Here is a 13,374-nt window from a genome sequence, read left to right as displayed (position 1 = left end):
TCTCTGAATGGGAGAAATATTTTTTAAATGCTTTATATACATGGTTACGGGCGGCACTATTGAACTGGGAACTCAAAATTGGAAGCTATGACCTGCAGCTTGAGGACGTTTGCAGTTGGAATCCAGAAGAGTTCCACTTTTGGGGTATTTGATTGATTGGCAAGCTGGTTAATGCTTCATAAGCACAACAATCCCTCTCCAAACCATGCCCTAATTTTGTGACCATGTTTTTCTTTCGGAGTTAGAAATCCTGTATAGAATATATGGATCGCACTACCCAGGGATGGATGATATATTTCACTGTTTACCTCAACCGCCTTAACAATTAAACGCCTTTATGCCTGACTGTGTAAATCTCATTACCCAGAAAAGTTAAGCAGCATATATTGGAAATTACATTTTTATTCAACACTTCACCTTGTTGTATGTCTTTTCGCTAAAACATTTCTGAATGAACAGGATGAAAAATGCTGTCTGATGTCTTTACTGAATTGAAAGTTACTCGTTTGAGCATTCCCAAAAATATCCAAATTCATGTTTCCTATGAAAATAGAAAATAATTACAATTGAACCTCATTAAATCAGTGAAATCTTGCGCATAAGAAAGGTTGCAATGGAAAAGTTATATGACAAAAACCCACTGAGTTAGATTTGTGTTTTTTGTTTGAAAGAACCTTACTTTCTTTGTGTTTCATGAATTTCCAGATAGCAAAGTAATTGTAAGATTTAATAGGAGTTATTTTATTTTAGAAATAGGCCGTATCCCTTATTAAGAACAGTGCTCTGGTTTTCATGCTCGATAACGTGTTATGAATCTCAATCCTTTATACAATACGAAAGAGAAGCTTGTTAAAGGATCAGGCTATGGTTTTTGTATGAGTCTCAAGTTCTTAAAACAGAGTCTGCACTTGAAGCTCTTTTGGAATACTTCTGAGTAATGGTTGATTAAATATGTGAAATCTACCTTCTCTGTATCTTCATAAGTATTCTTGTGTCGAATCAAATTGTTGACTTATAGGCATCTTTATTGCTATTGTATCAACCAACACGTGTTACGCCAGAACAGTCTTTCTCAAGGCTCTAATAATACCAATAGAAGTGAAAAGATTTTATTGTGTATAAAATCATTGAAAATCACATTTTTGACATTGGTACCCAAAATCGGAACATTCAACAGTATTAATAAAATGTGTTCTATATAATTTGGTTGAAAAAAGATATGAACTCGGTAATAACCACACATAAAGAGTTCCAGTGTCATAACATACTGTCCACAAAAGAATGTTGAAGTAAAAATGAGATGGTGAGGGGTGAAAAATAGAAAGTATTGATTAGTGAAGTTGTTCATCAGAGTATTTACACATTCGTCTATGCCATGCAAATGAATGCTTAATATACCTTTCAAAACCAAAGTTGATACGCATATTGATAGATCTGTGTGGTTAAGAACTGGTTACAGAGATCTTTGTTCAAATGCCCAATCACAGTACCAAATTCTGTCATGGCCGACAATTTCTTATCTCTGATGTTGTTGAATTTGAATGTATATGTACTTTCGGATAGTGACACCCACTGTTATAAAACAACGTACGTGCAGTAGATCACACTTATTTATTCATTGTTCGCTTGTTAGGTGCTTATACAGCAAGTACACACTGTTTCAAATGAGCAATGAGAGTCGGACACAAAGTTGCAAGGTTATCAACATTAGCCATATTTATTAAAGCACATGGGTTTGGAAAAAGGCCTATCTTGCCCTAACCAAAAGGAAATGTCCCTACCTATGAAACTAACACTAAAGTAAGTTGCCTTGTGTCCAAAATGCACCTGACCCTCGCACTAAAATACAAAATAAAAATGTCTGTTGTCACTTAAACCAGGTTGTGCAAAACCATATATGTATATACAATTTCATCAAAACAATCCTTGATATGATATGACATTTATAACGTGCCTATGTACAAGTGTTTCAAGGCGCAACGAGGGAAGGGAGGGGTCAAAAGGGAGGACAGACAACGATCCTACTAGGCCAGGTGTCATTCAGATTGCACAAGGTCACCAAGGTTTAGCTTCCCTTCCCCTGAACTGTTTCACGAAAAGGCATTTGAAATATTCGGTTTCACCAAAGTTCCATTAAATGTGATGTACTTTCTCTTTCTTGGGTATGCTCCTTGTGATGACAAGGCCAATGCTCTTTCTACAATACAGGTTGAAATATATTGAATGACTTTGTCCTATGGTCTTTAGGATGGCAAAGCAAAATGTTAACTTTTAGCAAAGGCTTGATATAAGAAAGTTTCTTTTTAACCCAACATTGAATATCCTAGTATACTCCCTTGCCATAAATATCCCCCTTTTGGCTCACATAGATCCCCTTGTGTACTCTCCTGCCAGGTATCTTTCTGTCAAACCTTCTTACCATGTTTCTTGGTTCTTGGCAATTCTTGTTCCAGGTTTCCCCCAACTGGCATCTCATGTTAGGAGAATTGTACAACTTCTGCCTCTTTTTCTCTCTTCTAATGAGAATTGTACCATGGTTGCCCTCTTGTTCCCTCTGTAAAATCTTTTAGCTTATGGCAATGCTGGTTTCAGGTTCCCCTTATCAGAGGAATTGTACCATGTTTTGCCCTCTTGTTCTCTCTGTAAATGTATCTGGTCGGTATTCAAAGCTTTCACTTAATTGTCCAAGTCAGAACGCCCCAGGGTTACCACTATCAAAGGGTGAACTCACTGGTATCTGTCATGACCCGGCGAAATTGCCCCTTCTGGACCTCATGGTCATTGTCACGAAGGGCCTGTACTCCTTGTTCCTCCCAACATGGCCGTACCAAGCTCCGTGCTACGCACTAGCTTTTACGTCGTAGCACGTACTATAAATTGGTCACGCCCTTGCGGGTCCGCGTGTCTCAACGCTATCTTCGATAGTGACCCGACGTGTGTTTGCTCTCTACATTTGCTTCCTTGATCCTCATACTTCCTTCCTTGCCTTTTTTCCTGTTCCTGGACTTCCCCCCTACATTGCTTGTTTATCGCTAATCCTGGACACCCTGGAACCACGAACTTCCCGGAACTCTGAACGCGCTCTGCAACCTGACGAGGCTCGGGCGAGCCTATTCAATACCCGAACCACCCACAGGAAGAGTCCTGTGGCCGAACAAGGGAGATCCCGATCACAGGTGAGACGGGGGAGATTTACGACAGTATCTCCTGGCGTCTCCAACTCGTGGTTCCCTGTAGCGGCAGAGCCCAGCCTCGGTTACGACATCTGAAGCTTATCAAACTCCCTTTGAGGTCCTCTGCTGGCTCACTGGTTCCTCACCAATACAGTTGTTGCTTTATGGTTTGACAGCGTCATGGACAACCTGTCTGCAGTTGCTGGTTCCTTTGCTACAATTCTGTGGAGCCCATCAGTCTCTGTTGGGTCTCCCGCCACTACGGTATGTTGGGTTGACAAGTGGCAGTCCGGGAACACCTCTCTCCTTCAGCCGGGTTCACCCACATATGCCTGCCTCTCTGTGCGGCTCCGCTTCCTGCTCTGCATACTCTGCAGCTTGATCCGACTTCTCCTTCACCTCCTCTAACCTGCAGGTGATTTGGGGATTTAAGTGCTCTGTGTAATGGATTGAAAGAATAACAACTAGAACGCATGTTACTCTTGGTATTGCTGGTGAACCTCATTGACTCTTTACTCCTCTTCTTTGTCCTAGTACTAAAACTTGTTCTGGGAATTGAAGTTGAAAGTATTTTCATAATTATTCAAGTTCTTTGGTTGATCACTTTTGTCTACATTACAATTATCATGAACATCAGATGTCAAATGAGTTTTAGAGATGTTATACACATATGAAGAATGAATAAAGTTTTGTTCACAATATTTAACAGAAGTAGGTTTCAAGTCTTTTGAATTAAAGGGTTCTGAATAATGACAGCAGGCCATTAAAAACTTTGGTATTAGGGTTTCTTCTTTGGAATCAAGGGAAGAAGACTCCATCTGTCCTGTCAGAGCCATCACCTCTTCCTGTCAGCCATCTCCTCACATGTGATCGACCCTCGGAATACCACGCCTAGGGTCAGGATGAGGTTGCGGCTGCCAACCCCTGGCCACATGAGAGGAGACTTTAGGCCAGGGCTTAGTTAAGACTCCACATGTTTCATCACACTATTCTTACACCAACCTCTTAACGATTAGCAACTTTATTCTCTCACATGATAAGGTTGTTATTTCCTCCCTAATGTACAATGTGATTTCATAAAATTCATACTGACTGACAAGCAACTTAGACAGTAAAATAGGAAGGGACCACCCTAATGTTATCGGGAAAAATGGTCCTTATTTTACTTTAAACACAGTAAAAATGTCTTTACAGTGTCTGCGTACTTCTTCTGGTTCTCCACAATTGGCAGCCTATCAGAATGTGTGGTATTGTTTCTCTGATGTCTGCATGAACTTCAAGGCCTGCCTTCTTTTTTCCTCCCAGTAACTGATCCTCGTTGAGTGTCAGTTGCAAATATCACTTCTTAATGATGGAGCAGGACCATGGAGGGTGGATTGTGAGAGCTTGGTGTAAATATGGTAACCCTGGAAATGTTTTTAAACCTCCTCACGCAGACTCTTGTATGCCCGTGCTTCTGCTCCAAGAATGGTGTTTTGCTCTTGCCGAAAGTGGAATGTGTGTTTCCTTTCCAACTTAAGCCATCATTGAAAATACTTCAGTATCTACAAGGTACACTCCACTGGCATGTATGTGCTCATAATATCCTCACAAGGATTGTTCATTGAAAAATAGCAAAGTAGCTTAAAATGCAAAGTGCTTATTAAAAACCATTGTTTCTGAAATAGTTATTATTATTATTTGAGCATGGACCTAGCTTCGAGAAGTAACTGAGGGCTTTACAGATGCATAACAAAGTGCTTTTCAGAGGTAACAACAGAACATTTGTACAGCAGGTGGGGTACGATAAAGAGGGGTACAGAGGAGGGTTATGGCTGTACAGGGTGGCTGAGAGGAGAGAGGCTGACTGCGACTAGCGAGTCAGGTGGCATGGGGCGACATGATGGCCTAGGTGTCGAAGAGGAGAGACTCCCTGAAGAGGTGGGTCTTGAGTTCTTTTCTAAATTGTAAAAGGATGGGTCTAGTCTGATGCTGATGGGGAGGAGGTTCCATAGTGTTAGGGCGTAGGCAGAGAAGGCTTGTTTTGTGGGCCTTTCCTTTTTGCAGTGGCGATATCAAGTCTCCACGTGTCCTGGCTTCTGGTGGTGTGCTGTCCACTGGAGATGCTGAGCTTCTTCATGGGGTAGCTGAGTGACTTAAGGGCAGCTGCCTTATAGATGATGCAGCAAGTCTTGAAGGTGATTCTTGCATGCAGTATGAGCCAGTGAAGGTAAATGAGGGTTGTGGTGATGTGGTCATATCTGCATAGACCTTTGATGAGGCATGCAGCCGCGTATAGGACACTTCTCGGGGCCACAAGGGAGGACGACGGAAGGTGCTTCGAGGATGGCATAGCCCCCTGTGAAAAATAAGAGGGTGTTTCATAACCTAGTCTCCGGGGATCCCATACTCAAGTGACCAGGAAAAGGACATCGCTTTTGCATCCCGACCCTGGGGTGGACAAGCTAGGGAGGATAATCTGGGTAGGGGTTCTTCGGGGAGTGGGGAGAAACACCTGATGGCGAGACATGGTATTCCCCCTATTCCCACAACCATCTAACCCCTATCGCTGCTTATTTTATGGGAAACTATAGCTCACATAATTCCCCCCCATGTTATATTGGCAACACTACTGAGCCAAGGAACATGAGGAATAAGATCAGGCAGATTATCTCAACTGACTTGCTCTGTCCCTGTAATGAGGCCAGGCAGAGTCAGGCACGTAATCCTAACTATATGCACCTGCCACTTGTTAGCACTCTTGTTACAAATAAAAGGTGGCGCGCACAGGCACACTCGGAGTGAAGCTGGATACGAGAAGGAGCAGCTCTTTCAGGGCTGATGCAAACTAGGCGATGGAAGTCTGGAGACCAAGGGGCTGATCTGCAGTTACGAAGATCGAGAGAGAGCCAGGCGAGAATCCCCCACTTTCTGGAAGCCGTAAGCCTTCCAAGTCTGAAACAGAGTGAGCAGAAGAAAGAAATCTTCATTGTACCTGAAAGCAGCCCGCAACCCTCCTGGGCGAACGACAGAGTTGGGGAGGAGCAGAGGGGGCATTGGAAACGGCCATGACTGCTGATTGAAGAGCTGATTAAGACAACCGGTGAATTATCGAAGGCAACAAAAGTCTGGTTTGTGTTGAAAGCAAAAGTAACTGTAACTCAAAAGTTGAAGGTTGTGCGTATGCCGATAAAACACGTAATGGAAAGGATAATTGTTGAATTGTAAGAGGAATGCATACAAAGTAACAGAGTGGTCCTGCGAGGTGAAATCACACACTCGAAAGTCTGTGTGAAATGTTCTGAGTTGATTGAGAATCAAAGGCAAGAAAGCAATCTTGATCTCGAAAGAAAGTGAATGAATGAAAAGCAAAATATGTCAACTATGCATATGCCAAGAGGGCAGAATATATGAACTTTGTAAAAGAGGCCAAGAAGGCAAACTAAAGAAAATACAAAAACACAATTACCAAGAAGCATTGCTGTCATATATGAATTTTGGAAAAAGGCCAAAGAAGGCAAGCCGAAGAGAATAGGAAACAACAAGTACCAAGAGGCATTGGTGTAAGAGAACGAAGATTGTGGATTGTAGAATTATTGAAAGAGAGGTCGAAGTGGTCATGCAGAGATCTATTTAAAATTATTGCAGTTTCAAAAGTCTTTGACATGGAAAAGACACTTGAAACAAAATGTGGGGAAGGGAACCCCGCAAAGAGAGAGAGGCTCGAGCCCGGCAGCGCAAAGCCTCTGCAGAACTGTGTGATAAAGTGAAAGTGAAAGATAGGCTCAGGCCCGACAAAGGGAAGCCTGTACAGCAAAATTCAAACAAGGAATTGTATATTTATAACAAGGCGGACAAAGCCTAAGGAAGTGATTGAACTACCAGAAGCTCGAAGCCCAAGCCTGAACTGTTAAATTGTACCAGGAAGCCAAAGTGTGCACGACTGAAAGAACTGTGCCATCCACCTACACATTTTAGGAAACTCTCTAGAAACCTGTGGTGCTGTACGTAGGGAAGGGGGTTGTTATTTAAAGCCATTCCGACCATTTCATTTGAGACACTATTTTCTTTTTGAATTTCCTTAGCACATTTGTCATTTTGAGAAGGAGGGCAAGGTTAGATTTTCTTAGTATAGGCCTTTTTATGTTGACTAGACTGACTGGGAATGTTTTGTTACGTATTTAATGGTCGAGATTACTCCCATTCTAGAGTTTGGGCCAGTTGGGAATTCTACCAACCCAATCAAATTACCAGATACAAGTTTTCAAAATGTGTATCTATTGTGTCTGTGTCTAATACTGATACCATGCCTTCCTTACCCCCATAGAGTATAGGGGGATATAGAATTTCCAAACATATTCTCAGCAGCTCAATGTGGTTTCATTGCTCATAGAAGTATTGTTCAAATAGGCATTTCTGATAGCAGCACAATAGCAAACACTGAAAAATAAATAAATATTAAATAAAATAATGCCCAATACTGATTGAACATTACCCGACACACGTCCAGCTCCAACCTTCTCTTCACCTCATTCTACTTCCATTCCCAACCCAATCATATGCCCGAGCACCTTTTCTAATATCCTAACTATGGGGGAACCCCGCCTGTTGTCCCTTCACCATGTTCAAACAACCACTTACACCCCGTTACTGTTTGAGCATTCGTTCTTGGGTACAAAATGACACAATATTTTTGTTGAAAAATGAGTCTTTATTTCCATAATTGTTGCATGATAAAAAACTGGGTACCATTCTTGCAATGGGTTAAGAATAGGAAATGTTCCTCTACTTGTAGGATATTTTTGAGATGTTGGCTAAGTGATACTGCGTTCGATTGTGGAACCCTCTGCCTCCGTAAGCTATTGTTTAGGTTTGATTTAATGTTCACTATATACATTTAAAACCACACAGGAGTTGTAACAAATCTCTCAATAAACTAGATATTGTATATGTTCTCAATATTTCAACAGCTTTAGAGTGAGAACCATAATTGATTAACTCTCACTTGAGTCACCATAATTGAGTAATCCATATGAGGTTGTTGTTTTGGGAAATATGCTCCATATGTATTGGTGCTGCCTGACTATTACCATCATCGGTTTCTCAGTGCCTGTCACTTGTATGGTGGGATGTGACATTAGCAGGAGCCGGACATGTAACTTCACCTGACACTAGGAGGCTGGCCACCTGGGCATCTGTGTAAACTGGGTCTACTTATCCTTGCCATTTCCCTGTCTTAGAGTCCTGGCTCTAGTCCTGTGGACATATACCTTAAATGAACACCAGTTCTTTCTCTACAAATAAATGTCACACAACGGTTTTGCCGTGGTCCACTAACAGTAGTCCAAAATAGTTTGTGTTTGTGTTAATTTACAGGCACTGCTTTCTAAGCTAGGACATAGTTTGAAGTCATAATAGCACACACAAATGCCAGCAGGTGTTGATCTTTTCCCCTGGGCATCGGCTCAGGATAGAGAAAAACAGACGTCAAGCCTCCCACTGCATGTCTATTTGAATTTCTCTATAATTACTCACCAGAACTTTCTGTTCCTCTTGTCAGTGAAGTTACCTTTCAGTATTTGTATTTTTGTTTATTTGTATAGCGCGCTAGGCCCGAGGGCAACCAGGCGCATATCTTAGAGGCACAGGGTACAATACTGGCATTGATACAGTTACAGATTAAATTCACAGGAGCATAACTTAGGTTGCGAGGTACACATTAGGCATAAGAGCACAAAAGCAGGTGCAGGCAGAGTTAACTAGTGACCCTGTGTTATTTTTGTGCTGTGCTAGCAGAGCTGAAATAATAGTGTTTAAGCATAGACCATTGTAAGTAAAAGCAGAGAGAGCCCTAGCAATACATGTCGCCACTCTCTCCACTCAAGCTTTTGGTTTTGATGCCAATAAATGGATCTACATGACTGTCATTCTGTTAAGGCGTCTCCATTTTTTAAATATTCCTGGCCAGAGAACCTATGGTAGGGGTTCAAAAAACGTATTCATAAGTGAACCTTTTACAGTCCCCAGAACCCTTTCTTAGTCTACCTCCACAATGAGTCGTAACTGTATCATGGCCATCGAGACTTCTAAAACTCCTCCTCTTTTCCCTTCCATATCCTCAATGCCCTGCTATGTGCTCAGACCTCCAACCTACCTCCTGACACAGCACCTTGGCTCAGGGTGAGATTCTTCCTGTTTTTTTACTACTTCTAAGTTTGTCTCCACAACTGACCTTCTCACTCTTAATCTCCTCCTCCTCGACCCTTCTTCCAATCACCATCTTGACATACTCCTCGCCCTTTCCTTCAATGTCTCCTCCAACCACTTTTTAAATGCACTCCCCCTCCTCAACACTCCTTCCAACCATCTCTGTAATACACTCTTTAGTTACTCCTCTGTCTTCTCCAACCTCTTACTTAATACTTTTTGTACCAGAGATGGGCTGTACTATATGCCTCACTCGTGCCTGGAAAAAGCTTTGTGAATCGCCAGCATATAGTATTATTCATCTGTAGGTATGTTAACACTGTCCTCATAACTAATCTGATTGGCAATGAAGCACTAGATATCCGATACTAAAATCTGGAAAATATCTCATGAAATATGGCCAGACATGTCTTATGGGTAGGGCAAATGGGGCACATGCCCCAGGCCTCCACCTTGGGGGGCAAAGGGGATGAGGGCCCAGAAATCTGCCCATTTTTAATGATACATGAATATCAGGATATTTCATAGTGCACTGGTGAGGTTGCCTTGCTGTTGTACATTCCGTTTAGATCAATGAATCATGTAATGTTTTCAGTGTTCACTGTAGTGCATAAGATGTGCATTAACTATAGAACAACGCCAATATTGTTTTCATTTTTTTGTGAACAACAGATTGACAAATTGCAAAACCAAAGTTGATACGCATATTGATAGATCTGTGTGGTTAAGAACTGGTTACAGAGATCTTTGTTCAAATGCCCAATCACAGTACCAAATTCTGTCATGGCCGACAATTTCTTATCTCTGATGTTGTTGAACTTGAATGTATATGTACTTTCGGATAGTGACACCCACTGTTATAAAACAACGTACGTGCAGTAGATCACACTTATTTATTCATTGTTCGCTTGTTAGGTGCTTATACAGCAAGTACACACTGTTTCAAAGTGCCCACAGGCCAAAGGGAGGGAACAAGGGAGTGATGCATATTGAATACACAACTGAGGAGGGGAAAGGAAAAAAGGACAAACCTACTATGCCTTGTGGGTATTCAGAACGTGCAAGTGCTGCATGGAAGAGGGCAGAGGGGGTAGGTGATGGAGTGTCCGTGCTCGTGAGTGAGCAACAGATTAAATGCATGGTGTGATAAGTGCTACACGGCCTGGAGCCATTTTGAGTGTATGTGTGAGCCTCCAAGGTGAAGGGAGTGCCAAGAGTAGTGCTGAAAGTATACAGAAGTTGGGCAATTGGTTTGAGAGGTCAGGGCCCCGAGGATGCATAATGTCCCAGGACACCAATCACAGCAACTGTGAGATTAGCAGAGGAGAGAAGATGGGAATGACGAGGTAAAGAAGAATGTGTTGAGGAGCTTCCGGAATTTAAGGAGGTCCTGCTTAAGGCACAGAGGGAAGGGGAGGCTGTTCCATAGTGTGGAGCCAGCTGAGGAAAGCAATCGTCCTCCCTTCTGTTCAGCAAAGCGCTTCCTCACAAAGAGTTAGTGCCAGAGGAACGTAGAGGTATTTAGTGAGATAAAGTTGAAGATGGTGAGGTCCCCGGGTCCAGACAGCCTTGTGGATGATGCAGAGGGATCTTTATTTGATCGGTGCAGCAACCGGGAGCCAGTGAAGACTTTTTAGGGAAGGAGTGATGCGGTCCCTGGGCTTAAGGCCAAGGATAAGTCTTGCTCCCCTATTCTAGATTAGTTAGAGATGTCTCAGAGTGGAAGAAGGTAGATTCAGGAGGAGGCTATTGCAATAGGGGAGAGGGTCAGGGGGAGAGGGAGATATGAATGGCTTTAAGGTTTATGGCTTCAGAAGAAGGAGCAGGGAAGAGCCCATGGAGGAAGGCCAGAGCGGAGGGAAGAAACAGGGTGCAGGGGTCCCGACTTTTACAGGCGTTGAGACAGAGTTCGTTGGAGGCGCACCAGGACTGAATGGCAGATAGGCAGTCAGGGATGATGGAAGGTGCAAACGGGTCAGCAGGAAGTTTGAGAAAGAGTTGTGTTATCTGCATAATACTGGAAGTTGGGGGGGGAGGAGGAGATGAGGTGTGCCAGAAGAGCAAGGTAGATGTTAAAGAGCCAAGGGAAGAGGATAGAACCTTGGGGGACACCACAGGTGGAGAAGGAAGTAGGAATGGAGACGGTTCCCAGGATGACTTGGGATGAGCGGTCAGTCATGAAGGATGTCAGCCAGTTCAGTGCCCGATCTGAGATACCAAGGTTATCAGGGAGTCTTGGTATAAGGATGGTATGGTTGACCGTGTCGAATGCAAAAGAGAGATCAAGTAGGTTGAGGACAGCTGGGGAGTTAGAGTCCAGAGATGCGAGCAGTTCTTCACAGGTGTTTAGAAGACCAGTTTCCGTGCTTCTGGATGCTCCGAATCCAGATTGATGGTCATGGAGACCACCAACAAGTTCGGTGTGTGAGTTGAGTTGGTGCAAGGCCAGCTTCTCCAGCAGTTTCACTAGGAAGGGGGTGATGAACATAGGGCGGTAGTTGGCAGGGAAGGTAGGGTCTGCTGAAGGTTTTTTCAGGAGGGGGCACAGAATGGAGTGCTTGAGGGGACAGGGGAAAGATCCAGTGGCAAAAGAGTGATAGCAGAAATCAGCGAGAGAGGGGGTAAGAGAGCCAATGTTGTCCTTGATTGTTCTGGATGAGCAAGGGAAAACCTGTTTAGAAGAGGCCTTCAAGGAGCGGGCAGCTCTGGCAAATTTTTCAGGTGTGCTGGCGGAGAAGGAGGAGAGGGGGGGAGTAGCAGGGTTAGGGGGAAAGTGGGTGTGGGAAGGTTGGGAGGGTGAGTGACAAGGGAGTTCAGGACTTGCTATAAAAATGAACATAGCATCATTATGGTGTGCTTCTAGAGCTCTGTTCCTTCTGAAGGGGGTCATAAAAATTGGGTGACAACCCCCCATTGATCATAAAGTGTTGGTGATTAGGTAGCCAAATTCAGGACTGTGGAACCAAAGAGTTGCGGCACATATTCTAGCATTACCACCAGACAATGGTGATCTGGTCAAATCATCTTATCTCACTGTAAAGTACTTTTGCCCTTGAAATGCCACTTGTTTATCATGCTTACAAAAAGGATGTGGAGGGAAAGGGGACTTTAAGGGAGTGCCCGTGCTTATAGTGTATCCTTAGATTCTGAATCCCTTAATTATTTTTAGCTTGATGGGGCGGTTGGGGGTGGGAGGGTTCCTGAAGCTATCCTATGCCCGGGCCTCGAAATTCCTTAAAATGACCCTGGCTCAGTCATCCTCCCTTATCTGACGTCCAAACCCTATGACACTTTTAGCCAGTCATCTCTGCAACCAATGGCCACACCATGCAACCTTTGAAAAGAGTAATGAGGAATTGTAGCGCCAGAAAGAGGAAGATCGCGCTTTTACTCATTTACCTGCAGTGGAGGAAAATTAATTTTCGGTGGGAGAAAATGAAAGGGTGTTGTGAAACATCAACAGTTTGGGATGAACATGTGTGAGTCTTGCACACACATCGTGAGGGTTGTTTGGCATGCCAGTGGCAGTGAAGCACTTTGAAAACCTGAGGAACGACAATGCTAAATGCACTTTGCAGAGCACTTAGGGTTTCGGAATGGCACTACTCCTGCCCGCTGAATTCTCAAGCACGTGTGAGGACCCGGGGGAAGGCACCTCTTCAACAAGTGCAGACCCCAGGAGCTGGTGGGAGACGGCGGCTCCGGGTGAGTCATTCATCTGAGGCAGATGAGAAGCCGATGACGTACATCCGCCTCCTGATGCCTCGTCTAGCCTCTCTCCATGTACATCTGCACGCAGAGACTGTAAATCTCTCTGCAGAGGGGCTCTTATGGGGAAAACCGTCCAAAGGAAGAGGACATAAAATAAAGGTACGGAGCCGGGATGAAGCAGTGCGAGCTGAATGTGGAATGCGTGGCTGGTTGGCCTGCAGCCCTGACCGCTTTTTTTGGAGCAGGGAATCCCTAACAAGGACATTTCAGGTTTTGCAACCGGCAAGGAGTGTCGGGGCCTCCC

General features: G+C 43.7%; 1 protein-coding gene across 5 annotated transcripts in view; it reads left to right on the top strand.

Annotated features, from left to right (window-relative positions):
* Positions 1–13,374, top strand: part of LOC138448032 (death-associated protein kinase 2-like) — a 709,206-nt gene that overhangs the window by 560,899 nt on the left and 134,933 nt on the right. The gene's annotated exons all lie outside the window — the stretch shown is intronic.

Source organism: Ambystoma mexicanum, chromosome 1p, assembly GCF_040938575.1.
Source record: "Ambystoma mexicanum isolate Mex_15411 chromosome 1p, UKY_AmexF1_1, whole genome shotgun sequence".
In the NCBI taxonomy this organism is placed as follows: Eukaryota; Metazoa; Chordata; class Amphibia; order Caudata; family Ambystomatidae; genus Ambystoma; species Ambystoma mexicanum.
Note: the sequence above shows the minus strand (reverse complement) of the source record. Positions and strands in the feature narration are given on the sequence as shown.